This window comes from Vulpes lagopus, chromosome 5 (assembly GCF_018345385.1).
Source record: "Vulpes lagopus strain Blue_001 chromosome 5, ASM1834538v1, whole genome shotgun sequence".
Lineage (NCBI taxonomy): Eukaryota > Metazoa > Chordata > Mammalia > Carnivora > Canidae > Vulpes > Vulpes lagopus.
This window is the reverse complement of record NC_054828.1, coordinates 4711305-4723425: the sequence shown is the minus strand read 5'-3', so window position 1 is coordinate 4723425 and position 12121 is coordinate 4711305. Positions and strand designations below refer to the sequence as shown.

Sequence of the window (12121 nt, the reverse complement as noted above, 5' to 3'; positions counted from 1 at the left end):
CAGTTTCTGGATGTGGTTTATTACCTCTTTTCAGAGAGACTGCTCACTTTGAAACCAGGTTTTCAAAAGGAATGGCATGGAGAGGGAACACAGGCATGGGGCGCTGTCACGAAGGGGGCAGTGCTGATGGGCTCAGGCCTTCAGCATTTCCCTGGAAACTTGCAGTAACCTCCTGAACGGACCCCTCATTTCTCCAGACTTCAGTCCCTCCTCAACTAATCTGTTTTCCAGGCTATGTCCAAATTATTCCAAAATGTAAATTTGTTCATTTTTTTGTTATTATAAAAATTAAGGCATGCTCATGAAATAGGGATACTATAAAGAGGAAATGATTCCAAATTCAACTACCTAGACTTCCAGGCTTTTTTTTTTTTTTTTTAATGGTTCATCAAACTCTTTAATTTTACAATATGCCATAAACATTTTTCCATGCAATGGACAAAAATCTACTGAAACATCAAGGGCTGCAGTTGGGTAACAGAGAGTGATAGCTAAACCAAGATTAGCATAAGGTTAAAACACAGGGCCTGGGCAAATGCCTACAAAGGACACTACACAAAAGGAATGTCTTCAAAGCCCCTCTGTGGGGCCCTACACCCACCCCTGAGTTCCCTTGGGCCCCTTGAGTGGAAGGGGTCCTGTAAACTTTTTTGCATCCAATAATCCCCCCACCCCAATTTCTGTCTGGTTTTCTTCACCGCACCCTCTACCCTGGCCATCTCATCAAATTCTCTTGTCGTCTCCTCATTGCTCAAATGTATGTCGTGTATGGTTTCCTTATATTCCTTGAGGCATGGAGCCAGCCCCTTGTCGCTTTTTCTTTTGGCCTTCCTGGGTACATCATCCCCAGCTGGGGCGCTTTCCTGCAGCCGTTGGTTCGATGGCTGGCTTTTCTTCTTTTGGCTTTCCGTCACTCTCTGGCTTTCCCTTGCTCTCCTCTGGTTTTCCATCCTTTGGCTTTGTCATACTCTCTGACTTTTCTTTATCCATTAGTATTTGCTCATCGTCTGTCTTTCTCTCATTTTCTAACTTTTCCTGGTCTTCCTCAGTACAAGCTACTTCTGGCTCTCCCGCATCCTGTGGCTGTTCTTTGTATTCCATCTTTCCTTGGTTCTCAGTCATTCCTTCATTTTAATTGCAGAGTTTTTCCATGTTGAGATTTCCCCTCCTTTTCCTGTCCTGCAGGGATTCTGAACAGATCCCTCCTCCTTTTCTAGCCTTGCAGAGTGCTGAGGACAGACATGTAGACCTGAAAGAACCTGGAGCAACAATTAGAGCTCGCAAACTGCTCTGGATCCAACCTCAAGACGACTTTCAGATTTTTAAATGCTTGTTTATACATATAGATATGAGGCCAGTTAGCTGTTGCCGTAAAAGAACACTTTGCAGCAAACCATCCTAGAATGTAGTGGCCTAAAACAATGATCATTTATTTTATGATCTGTAGGCTGTCTAAGGTCTGTCAATCCAGGCTGTGCTCAGCTGGGTGGCTCTGCTGCTCTTGGCTGGGGAGTTTAGTTCGGCACCAAAGGCGTCGTTCATCTTCCTCCTGAAACCAGTAGCTAGCCTGAGAATGTTCTTCCCTAGTGAGAGCTTGGGTGCCAGAGACCAAGTGGAGGCAGTGTCAGAAGTGGTTCACCATCTCCTCCATCACTTTCTGTGGGCAAAGTAAATCACACGGCCAAACCCAGCCCACAGACCCGCAGGCTTGCCCCACCCACGGTGGGAGGGCATGGCAAAATCGCAAGGGTAAGGGCATGGATACAGAAGGGCATGGAACTGGACTGGCGATGCAATCTACCACAGGTCTGCTTTATCTACCCCGCTGCACAAGCTGCACTGTTGTTTTTTTTTTTTTTTTTCACTTAATAGATTGTAGACATCTTTCCAGGTAAAAAATTTGCTCTATATCATTAGGTTTAATGATTGAAAAATGTTTCCATACATGGGTGTGCTTTAATTTATTTAATCACAGAGTTATATTTCCAAAATTCAATCCTGACCATTGAATTCTAACTTGTAACTCTTCAACATCCCTGTCTTAGTCCAGGCTACTGGGACAAAATACCACAGATGGGGGGCTTACACAACAAACACTCGTTGCTCATGGCTCTGAAGGCTGGGAAGTCCAAGATCAAGGTGCCAGCAGATTTGGTGCCTGGTGAGAGCTCTCTTGAGAACGTCTCTTGTGGGCACTGCCTCCTTGCTGTGATCTCATATGGCAGAGAGAGGTCATCTTTCTGGTCTCTTTTTATAAGGGTGCTGACCCCATTCATGAGGGCACCACCCTTATGACCTCATCAACTCCGAAATGCTCCACTCCTAGTACCATCATACTGGGGAATAGGGCTTCAGCATATGAATTTTGGTGTGACACAAACATATAACCCATAGCAGGCCCCACATTGGGCAAAAATCCAAACCCCAAACTTGCTGTCTGAAGTCTACAGTCCTCCACAGCCCAGTGCAGACAACCATTCTTGTTTCATCTCCTCCGCACCCCGTTCTTCTCATCCTTCAGACCCTGTACAGTAGCTAATACAATCACTCCCTGACCCTGGACTGGTTAAGATAATGTTTGCTACTCTAACACATACTCCTCAAATCAGCAGCTGAAACCAGAGAGCTGGACTTCATTCACACTCAAATGATGGTCAGTGGTGGTTTGGGGGGTGCTCTGTTCCAGGCATCACTTAGTCCTCATAAAGGGACCTTTATGGGGGCCACCAGGGGCATCAATATCCAGCCAGCAGAAGGAGAAAGAGAGTTGAGGGGGCTCAGGGCCCCGGCTCAAAAGTGGCGGAAATTGCCTCTGCCCACCTTCCGTGCCCTTATACCTGCACAGGAGCTGGAGGAGGCCACCTGGCCACGTGCCCTGGAAGAAGCAGGACAGGTATGTGACCTGTGTGTAGCAAATTTTATTGCTACACAGTAGGGATTTTTCAAAAATATATGTATATTCTTCTCAGTTCCACAAATCCCATATCATCACAGAATTTTTCTAAAGCCTCTTCCTTTTCTTAAAGTCAGCCATATAAGACCTCCCACCCTCTGGTCTTCCATTCATTTTCCCATCACATCTCCTCTGGCTCTGACCCTCCTGCTTCCCTCCTCCCTTAGAAGGACCCATGTGATTGCACTGAGTCCACCTAGATGACACAGGACGGTCTCCTCGTCACAAGAGCCTCAACTTAACCATGCCTGCAAAGTCCCTTTTGCCTTGCAAGCAGCTCCTTCATGGGTTGCAGGGACTAGGGCAGGGCTACCTTTGGGAGGGGGCATGATTCTTCTCACCCTACTGACTGTCAAAGAACTGGCTGCTCTATGCCTCGCTGCTACATCTGGAAGTGGGAGGAGTAGGGACAGTAATAGGATTAGTGATAGTAATACCTACTTTAGAGAGGATGGAGTTTCTATACAAGCACACGGAACAACAGTTGATGAATAAATGCTCAATAAATGTTGACTTCAGTATATTTAAGCGGTAATATTAGCACTGTGTCAAAAGTTTGAGACTGAAAACAATGTACAGATGCCAACATATTTTTAAAATGAGAAAATCAAAATAAGAATTTAATTCACTGAGAAAATGCATGCTCAACAATAGACAGCAACCTTATAGAAAACCAGTGTGAATTTGGAAAAGAGGAAGCCCCAGATGCCCACAAACTGAGGAAAAGATACTTGAAAGCATCTGTTGTCCAAAAACCAACCACAAAGTGAAAATGACAGAAAGGATTCACTTTACGCCTTGAGACCAGCAGAAGGTGGATAATGCCAGGGCTGGGAGGGATGGACGCGGCCAGCAGGGACTGACTGGCTCCTGGGAAGGGTTCCACTCCTGCCTGTCCAGTTCCGGCACCACAAGCCTGAGATGCTGCAGAGGCCCCTGGGGACGTCTGTCCCCTGGGAATTGTCACATAGATCCACGACTGCTCACCCGCCTGGAAGTGCCCCCCCCCCCAAGGCTGGGAGGGCCATATTGGCAGATACACCCCTTGAAGGGTGACTCAGCATCTAGAAGAGAGTCACATGAGATGTATTCATAGGAACATGGGCGGATGTAGGAAACACCAGGGTTGGTGAAAAAGTGGGAAAGAGAATAAGGTGCAGCACACATGGAAGCTTTGAGCTCACAAGTGGCAATACTCATTTCCCCAGAGCACACAGACTGAACCCTGGGCATACTTGCCTCCTGGCGGGGATGGCATTACAGTGGGGAGCAAAAGAATGAATGAATGAGGAAATGAATGAATGAAAGAAATCCTGGCATCCGCTGCGGGTGGTGGGCTCGCTGTCACAGGTTGACAGGTGTAGGGAGGGAGAGCACCTGGGGAGCGCCGACCCTGACCCCAAGGAGGGATGCCTTAGGACTGTCAGCCCCTGGGGTGGGGAGAAGAAGTCAGAAGCAGAGGTTTTGGAAGGATTGGAGTTGAGAGGAAGGGATACAGCAGTTCCAGTCTGAGGAAACAAGGTGAGCAAAGGCCGAAGAGAGAAAGCACAGGATGCGGCCATAATGGACCCTAACATTTCAGGAGCATCAGATGGATGTAGAAACCCCAGTGCAGGATCATCATTTCCTACTCGGATAACCCTCCAAGGGAACGGTCATTAACTTCCACTTCATACTGCGGACGAGGGAGAGAAGAGAGGCTCGGGGAGGCTGAGGAGCTGGCCAAGGAGCCCAGCCAGGAGGGGAGGACCCAGGGTCTGGGCAGGCCTGCCTCTTTCTAGACCTGCACAGGGCTGCCCCTCATATCTGCTGGACTGTTAAGCCGATGACTTGGGCTGAAGGACACGAGGGGAATGGTTCATGTGGGTTTCTTTGAAGCCCATGTGGGTGTCTCCACGTAGACCAAGGAGCACATGTGGACTCCTCCCCAGTGACCCCATAACCTGAGAAAAGGAGCCAGAGTGGACTCTGGTGTGTGATCTGGGACCCAGCTACACCAGAAACTCATACGACAGGCACTGACACTGTGTGGGATGGGAAGACAGGACACTGTGTGGGACAGGAGGACAGACCATGGGGCACTGTGTGGGGTAGGAGGATGGACCATGGGACAGTACATGGGACAGGGGATAGACCATGGGACACTGATGACAAAGAATAACGAGGAACGTTCATAGCTAGGAACGGGCTTCCACAGGTCACCTAAGAGCATCAGCTCCCTCTTTTCCTTTCTATGATGTCACAGAAAGTCACACGGGTTTGGAGTCTAGCCACCCGGGACGGAGAGATGAGGGTGTTGGAGCTACAAGACCCAGGGATCGTCTCAGTGGAGCTGAGTTGAGCTGAGGGCCCCGGAGAAGAGCCCTCCTTGTAACATCATCCCTGTCCCAGGGCGAGAGCCTGATGGCAGCATCTAATTTGTTTTCCTGCACATGAGTGGGTATTAACAATTGCTGCGATGTCATTTCCTGCTGGGGACAGAGTGTGATGGAGCTGCTGTGAGAAGCTGTCTGCTGGCATTGCTGCAGAAGCTGGGAGGGAGTCCTGGCTCCAGGGAGGCCCCCTCCCTCCCTGCACCCCTAGTAGCTCCTGGGAGCCCTTCTCCAACCCCCTGGGTCTTGCTTACTTCAGATGGAGGCCGCAAGCATCCACCATGCTTGGTGAATCTGAGACACAAAAGCCCCCCCTCTTGACCTTGAGGGGCTCCCGCTTTGAGGTTCTTGCCCCATCCTGCCATGGGCCAGCGGGCTACATCTGGGCAGGGTAAGCTATGCTTCTAGCCTCCTAGGAGCAGTAATCCAAAATGGGACTGGGGACTTGGGTGGGGGCAGGACGGGGGAGGCAGATGGTCCGGGTGGAAGCTGGGCAGCGTGAGGACCAACCAGGAAGGCTGAGATGCAGTGGCCGAGGCCCTGGCCAGAGCCCAGGCTGCAGAGGGCATCACACAGGCCATATCTGAGTCCAGGGACCCTGGGGGCTCTAACCCACCCTTACCTCCCAGTTCTCCACGGGCAGAGAGCAGGGATGGGTGAGGCTGGCAAGAGGGTCTAACAGGTGTCCAAGCCCTGCAGCTGTGCTTTGTAGGTGCCTAGGGTGCTGCACCAAACCTATTCCTGGCCCCAGCTACAGAAGCAGAATCTCCCCGGGGGGCCTTGGGCATGTCCAGGCAGTGGGGCCCTAACCATGGTGGGAGAAGCCTCCACGGGTCTCAGGCATCCTGCAAACATAGCTCCTGGTGAGGCTTTCAGCAGAGCACGTGGAGTCATCCTCAAGCCTGTCCCCAGCACAGGCCACTACTGCCTCTCCACCTCTACCTGGTCCAGAGTGTGTCCCCAGATCAGCTCCCGGGGCTCTGTCACCCCTAGAACTCTCACACATGCTGGGGGGAGAATAGAGTGGTTCAGCACGCTTTGGAGAACCACCTGAAAATGTCCCCTAAAGCCAAACATAAGCCTCCCTGGGACCCACACTCTCACTCTTAGGTTCATGCTCAGGAGAAGCAAGCATGCATGTCCCCACACACGTGCACAGATATGTTGGTGCCACTTTACTCACATGAGCCAAAGCAGGAAACAGCCTAAAAGCGCACCGACAGGATGATGGACCGATAAAGTGTGGTGTGTGCGTTCAGTGGAACGCTACGTAGAAGCACCACGGAATGATCTACTGCTCTGTGCAAGAAATTGGATGAATCTCACAGACGTTATGTCGAGTGAAAGAAGCCAAACTCGAAGGATTGCACGGTTCCATTTACAGAAAATACAAACAGGTAAAGTCATCCACGGTGACTGGTCCGAAGGGTGGCGCCTTTGCGGGAAGGGGGATGAGCCGTCTCCCTGGGCGCTGGAAATGTTCTATATCTGAAGCTGATGGTGATGAGACGAGTGTATGTATATGTGAAATTCCATCAACCTCTAGATTGACGAGTGTGCACGCTATGGACCTCCCAGGACGTATGTCATGCTCCAATCTTAAGAACTTGATTGGGCCCCATTGCCAACAGAGTTGGGTCCAAACTGTGCGCCTGGTTCTCCACGGTCCAACCTTTGCCCTTCTTTCCACCCTCACCTCGCACTCCGCCCCCGCCTCATATCATGCCCCAGCCACGCTGGCTCCGCATACACCTTCTGCATGTCCACACCCGCCTGGCTTTGCACATGCTGCTCCCGACTTGGAATCTTCACCCGTCTCCACCTGGACGTGTCTCTCCCCCTCCTCCCCTCCCTCTGCGCTCTCTGTCCCTCTCTGTGTATGCACGTCCACGGCCACAAACCCGGTGCTATACTAGGTGTCCTCATGGTTGTTATCTGACCTTATTCTCATGGCCAGTCTGGGAGACAGACGCCACTATGAGCATTTTATAGATGAAGAAATGAGTGACTTGTGCGGGCCCACGAAGTTAAGAAGCAGGTCAAGGTGGGATTCACGCCCGGGTCAGCTCAACAAGGAGGTGTTGAGTGCATGTTCATGCTAGGCGTGCACACAATGGTGAGAGCCCGTCCTTGTCTTCTGAGAGTCGCCAGGCTGGAGGGGAAGCAAACCACCAACTGGAAAGGGCGTGGGCTCTGGACTGGTCCCCGTCCTACACTGGACATATCCCTTCAATGCTCCAAGTCTCTGTTTATTGATCCGTGACATGGTGATAACGCCTCCCTGCATCTCGTCAGGTGGCAGGAATGTGACAGACAACAGCAACATCACTGCCCGTCTTTCTGATGGTAAATATCCTCCAGACCCATCAAATTGTCCAAGGCCAAGGTCACATGCCACCTCCTCTCTGAAGACATCTTTAACTTGCCTCCCTTTCTAAGCCCTGACCATCACCCTCCTCCTCCTCATGATAATAATGAAATAATAAAACCATCCGGATGGAGAATTTACTACGTGTTAAGGGTGATGTAAACCATTTACACACATTCTCACATGTAATCCCCATGATGACTTTCTAAGGTGGGAACCTCTGTCCCTACTTTTTAGCTGGGAGTCTGAGGCTTAGCGCTATTTGGGGCATGCCCGGGATTGATCGCCTGTGAGGAGGAGGCCACAGTTTCAGGTCAGTCCAACTCTCGGGCTAGGAATCTCAGCCACGAGCCACCCCACCCCACGTGCCTCTCTTCTAGTATCGAACCACCTCACACCTGACAGGTTATTCAGTCACATTAATGAACATTTGGGTGGAGTTTTACTGTTTACAGCACACACCCCTCATCCTACAGGTGCCAACAGAGGGTCTTTACGTTGTCTTCTAACGAATGATCCTTGAGGGCCACCGATGCCAGGATGTGGCAAGGAACAGCCTGAGCTGGGGGCCCACTCTCCTGGAACTTAGAGTTTAACGGGGAGCTGGGGGCACCCACAACAAACCGACGAGCACCACCTGGTGAGGTCCGGGAGGAGGGTCAGACAGGAAAGAGAGAGACGGTGTGTAGCTGGGGACAGCTCTAGCTGGGGGCCTCTGGGGACAGCATCCATGGGGAGGCGAGTGACCAGAGGGAGGGTCTAGAGGATGAGATGCTGGGGACATGGCACAGCAAGTGCAAGGGCCCAAGAAAGGGGGCAGCGTGGCCTGTTTGAGGGACAGATGATGGAGACTGAAAGCACCTTTCTGGAGCCAAGAGTGGAGTGGGGTGAGCCAGGAGCTGTGAGTGGGGTGAGCCACTGAGGCATCATGGGCATGGTGGGGAGTTTGGATTTTATCCTAAGTCAGAAGGGAAGAACTGGAAGGTTTCAAGCAGGAGTGATAGCATCATACTTATGCTTCCAAGAGGACCTTCCGAGGGCATGACTGAGGCCCGGGACATGGGCCCGGCCCAGGCAGGAGACGCTGGTAGTCTGGCCAAAGATGGTGGCAGGGAGTTTGGTGGGGAAGGGCACGGAGCCGGGAATGGGGTGGAGGTAGGGCTTACGGGACACAACTGATTCGATTTCAGGGTTGAGGAGAAAGAGGGAATCCAGGATGATCCGTGGTTTGGGCTTGTGCTCCTGGATGGGCGGTAGTGCCATTTACAATGACGGGGAAAATCAGGATAGGGCAGGCCCGGGAGCCAGCAGACCCCCATGAGGGAGCAGCCAGGAGGTTGTAGGGCAACAGGGAGTGCCAGGCCCTGCTTTGGGTACTTTCTCCCACCACGAACACTTGTCCTCCAGCTGACCTACCTGCTGCCTCAAGGTCATTCCTCGGGCCTGCTCACACAGCACTTCCCGGCCCACTACACCCCCTGGGAGTGCTGTGTCCCGGGACCTGGTTTCCCTTCCTCCGTGGCATAGACCAGCATCAGCACCTGTTTTGTTTGTCCGAGTATTTCTTTTCTTCCCCGTAAGTGGAATGTTGGCTTCTTCTTGAGACTATGTCCTGCCCAAGAGCTTGTTTCCTCCAGCACCTACAATGGGCTTGCTAGGCACCTAGTTCTATGCGCTGACTCACTGACTTGATCTATTCGGAGCAAACCAATGAATTCTTTCCAGCTCACCGTGTGGGACAACAGTGCTTATGGTTGGGGCAGATCGAAGGGTCTGGCTTTTGATGGGACGCGAGTTCCAATCCAGGCTCACCCTGTCCTACCCAGGTGCCTTTGGACAAGTCCCATGACCTCTCTGGGCCCCAGAGCGAATAAGGAATAAGGCCCAGTTCACGAGGTTGTGTGGCAGTAAATGAAATCACGTTTATAAAGAGCCCAGCCCTGCCTGGCACACGTAACTCATAAAGCGAGCTGAGGACATAAATAGTGATAACCGGAGCGATACTTTTAAAAAATTATTTTTGAAATTACGTCTTGCTCTTCATTCCCTACGGTTGTCACATAGAGAATTTAAAAATTATTAGTCACGTCGGCAGAGACCTCCCTTCCCAGGCCACTGGTACATCAAAAGGGTGTGATAGCACAAGGCTGTGGATGGTTCGAGGGTGAGAAGCAGAAGCACATGCCCGCACCGTTCTCTCCCATCTCCGGACAGAGGGAACAAGGACTCAGTCAGGAATAAGCGGTGGCTACGAGCTCTTCTTTCCAGAAGGGATGATCATCTTTTGTTCTAAGATTTGACTCACGGGCCCCACGGTACTTGCCTCTGTAATTCTTAACGGAGCTTTGCAAAGACGCAGGTGGTCCTCCATTCGCTCTGCGGGTGCTTGGCACAAAGACCCCGCTCCTGCATCCTTCTGGCACCCGAACCCTTTGCAGTGGGACCGTGCCGCACCTCCACTGAGAGATGCAATCCTTTGCCAGCCTCTCCCCGGGATGATCTAGGCGGGACACGAGATGGCTTTGCCCAATAGGACGTGTGTGTTCCAAGCTGCAGGAGCCCTCCCCCTCCCGGGAAGACCAGGGCTGGCCTGACCGAGACACATCACTCCCCTGGGAACAGCCTCATGCCTTGACCCTCTGTCCCGAGGGCATCCCCAGCCCAGGGCAGGACGGCTGAGGAGCCCAGCTGGGAGGGCTGCAGGTGACTTGCAGATGAGCATAGAGATGTTTTCCCCATAGATGAGGAGAATGTGTAGGTAAGAAAGTTCCTTCAAGGGGCCCCAGTGGTTGAGCCTCTGCCTTGAGCTCAGGGCATGATCCTGGGGTCCTGGGATCGGGCTCCCTGCAGGGAGCTTGCTTCTCCATCTGTGTCTCTGCTTCTCTCTCTATGTCTCTAATGAATAAAATAAAATCTCTTTAAAAAAAAGAAGAAGAAGAAGAGGAAGAGGAAGAAGAAGAAGAAGAAGAAGGAGGAGGAGGAGGAGGAGGAGGAGGAGGAGGAGGAGGAGGAGGAAGGAAGGAAGGAAGGAAGGAAGGAAGGAAGGAAGGAAGGAAGGAAGGAAGGAAGTTCTTCTAGGACACAGAGTGGCAGAGGCATGGTCAGGGGTCCAGCCAAGAGGCTGTTCAACTGGTCTAGGCCAGACTTGATGGGGTCCTTACAGATCATGAGGACTTTACACTAAGGCGCTAATAGTGGGAGTGCAGGATGGGGAGAGACAAAGGGTACCAAGTTTTCACAGAGCGTGGGGACAGACAGGCAGGGGAGCGGGGGAGCAGGCCGGGTGGGAGGCTTGGGGGACTTGGGGCCAGGGCATGTGGAGAGACCCAGGCAGGGCCCACCTCCAGGGACAGTGACCACGGGGGATGACCTGAGGCCATCACCCCAGGAGTCTGCTTGGTTCACTACTGCATGGCCTCTTCCCCACCTAGAGCAGAGTCTGTCTCTAAGGAGCTGCGTTAACATGACTGAGACATAGTAATCGGTATTTAAAAGCACTTACTATGTGCCAGGCATGTTCTATGGCTTTATATGTATTTATTCATTCCAATCCTCAGATGAACCCTGGGAGGACTGTATTATCACTGTCCCCATTTGACAAACAAGGAGAGGCACAGAGATTGGAGACCTTGCCTGCTGTTCCAAATCAAGGAATGGCCAGAGCCGGGATTCAACCCCAAGTGGCCCCCAGAGCCAGCCTTCTCCCCTGGGCACCGTCCTCTGCGGCGGGACACAGATGCAGCATCCCTGGCCACCTCCCACCATGTGCCAGGAAGGTGTTCTGCCCCCATCGTGACAACCAGGACAGGGCTCCAGGGCCCGAGAGACAGAACGGCCACCAGTGGAACCCGCTCCAGAGTCTCAGCTCTCTTTTTCTTTCTTTGGCCCTCTTCCTTGGAGGAGAAGAGAGACGTGCCCATGAAGCTCTTCTGTCTTCAAGAGGACCTGTGACCGAGACAGTTCACCTGGAAGATGGGTGAGAAGAGGGGCCGACAAAGCAGCCAAATGTTTACATGACTCGGAAATACAGGTGTCAGTGCCCACGGTGCTACCCAAGGCCACAGCTTCCTGAGTCAGACGAGCAGCTGGAATCAGACCCTCCAGAGGTTGGAGGGAACTGTCCCAGGACCTAACACCCACCTCTGCAGGTCCCTGTCTTGGAAGTATCTACAAGGACGGTTTACAGTGCAGAAGGTTCTGGGCTCTGCTGCAGCTGAGGGGGACAGACCCCCTTCCCCCCGGCTGAGGTTTCTCCAGCAACAGGGGCAGTTTATCTCAACGCCAAGGACTGGAACTCTCAGCACTGACAGGACAGGGAGGGAGACAGGGCAGAGAGGCTCCAAGCCACACCCCCATAAGGAAAGGAGACGTGGGGAGGGCAGCTGAGGGACAGCATGTGACCCATGTGATGTTTTCCAGCGACAGCTC

General features: G+C 52.1%; 1 pseudogene; it reads right to left on the bottom strand.

Moving 5' to 3' along the window:
• Window positions 1-551: 551 nt before the first annotated feature.
• On the bottom strand, window positions 552-1244 carry LOC121491660 (annotated as a pseudogene).
• Window positions 1245-12121: the final 10877 nt, after the last annotated feature.